Consider the following 2,500-nt stretch of genomic DNA (forward strand, 5'->3'; position numbering starts at 1 on the left):
CCCTAACCCTAACCCTAACCCTAACCCTAACCCTAACCCTAACCCTAACCCTAACCCTAACCCTAACCCTAACCCTAACCCTAACCCTAACCCTAACCCTAACCCTAACCCTAACCCTAACCCTAACCCTAACCCTAACCCTAACCCTAACCCTAACCCTAACCCTAACCCTAACCCTAACCCTAACCCTAACCCTAACCCTAACCCTAACCCTAACCCTAACCCTAACCCTAACCCTAACCCTAACCCTAACCCTAACCCTAACCCTAACCCTAACCCTAACCCTAACCCTAACCCTAACCCTAACCCTAACCCTAACCCTAACCCTAACCCTAACCCTAACCCTAACCCTAACCCTAACCCTAACCCTAACCCTAACCCTAACCCTAACCCTAACCCTAACCCTAACCCTAACCCTAACCCTAACCCTAACCCTAACCCTAACCCTAACCCTAACCCTAACCCTAACCCTAACCCTAACCCTAACCCTAACCCTAACCCTAACCCTAACCCTAACCCTAACCCTAACCCTAACCCTAACCCTAACCCTAACCCTAACCCTAACCCTAACCCTAACCCTAACCCTAACCCTAACCCTAACCCTAACCCTAACCCTAACCCTAACCCTAACCCTAACCCTAACCCTAACCCTAACCCTAACCCTAACCCTAACCCTAACCCTAACCCTAACCCTAACCCTAACCCTAACCCTAACCCTAACCCTAACCCTAACCCTAACCCTAACCCTAACCCTAACCCTAACCCTAACCCTAACCCTAACCCTAACCCTAACCCTAACCCTAACCCTAACCCTAACCCTAACCCTAACCCTAACCCTAACCCTAACCCTAACCCTAACCCTAACCCTAACCCTAACCCTAACCCTAACCCTAACCCTAACCCTAACCCTAACCCTAACCCTAACCCTAACCCTAACCCTAACCCTAACCCTAACCCTAACCCTAACCCAACCCTAACCCTAACCCTAACCCTAACCCTAACCCTAACCCTAACCCTAACCCTAACCCTAACCCTAACCCTAACCCTAACCCTAACCCTAACCCTAACCCTAACCCTAACCCTAACCCTAACCCTAACCCTAACCCTAACCCTAACCCTAACCCTAACCCTAACCCTAACCCTAACCCTAACCCTAACCCTAACCCTAACCCTAACCCTAACCCTAACCCTAACCCTAACCCTAACCCTAACCCTAACCCTAACCCTAACCCTAACCCTAACCCTAACCCTAACCCTAACCCTAACCCTAACCCTAACCCTAACCCTAACCCTAACCCTAACCCTAACCCTAACCCTAACCCTAACCCTAACCCTAACCCTAACCCTAACCCTAACCCTAACCCTAACCCTAACCCTAACCCTAACCCTAACCCTAACCCTAACCCTAACCCTAACCCTAACCCTAACCCTAACCCTAACCCTAACCCTAACCCTAACCCTAACCCTAACCCTAACCCTAACCCTAACCCTAACCCTAACCCTAACCCTAACCCTAACCCTAACCCTAACCCTAACCCTAACCCTAACCCTAACCCTAACCCTAACCCTAACCCTAACCCTAACCCTAACCCTAACCCTAACCCTAACCCTAACCCTAACCCTAACCCTAACCCTAACCCTAACCCTAACCCTAACCCTAACCCTAACCCTAACCCTAACCCTAACCCTAACCCTAACCCTAACCCTAACCCTAACCCTAACCCTAACCCTAACCCTAACCCTAACCCTAACCCTAACCCTAACCCTAACCCTAACCCTAACCCTAACCCTAACCCTAACCCTAACCCTAACCCTAACCCTAACCCTAACCCTAACCCTAACCCTAACCCTAACCCTAACCCTAACCCTAACCCTAACCCTAACCCTAACCCTAACCCTAACCCTAACCCTAACCCTAACCCTAACCCTAACCCTAACCCTAACCCTAACCCTAACCCTAACCCTAACCCTAACCCTAACCCTAACCCTAACCCTAACCCTAACCCTAACCCTAACCCTAACCCTAACCCTAACCCTAACCCTAACCCTAACCCTAACCCTAACCCTAACCCTAACCCTAACCCTAACCCTAACCCTAACCCTAACCCTAACCCTAACCCTAACCCTAACCCTAACCCTAACCCTAACCCTAACCCTAACCCTAACCCTAACCCTAACCCTAACCCTAACCCTAACCCTAACCCTAACCCTAACCCTAACCCTAACCCTAACCCTAACCCTAACCCTAACCCTAACCCTAACCCTAACCCTAACCCTAACCCTAACCCTAACCCTAACCCTAACCCTAACCCTAACCCTAACCCTAACCCTAACCCTAACCCTAACCCTAACCCTAACCCTAACCCTAACCCTAACCCTAACCCTAACCCTAACCCTAACCCTAACCCTAACCCTAACCCTAACCCTAACCCTAACCCTAACCCTAACCCTAACCCTAACCCTAACCCTAACCCTAACCCTAACCCTAACCCTAACCCTA

Source organism: Chiloscyllium plagiosum, unplaced genomic scaffold, assembly GCF_037043375.1.
Source record: "Chiloscyllium plagiosum isolate Xiang-an unplaced genomic scaffold, Cpla_swu_hap1 HiC_scaffold_176, whole genome shotgun sequence".
NCBI lineage: Eukaryota > Metazoa > Chordata > Chondrichthyes > Orectolobiformes > Hemiscylliidae > Chiloscyllium > Chiloscyllium plagiosum.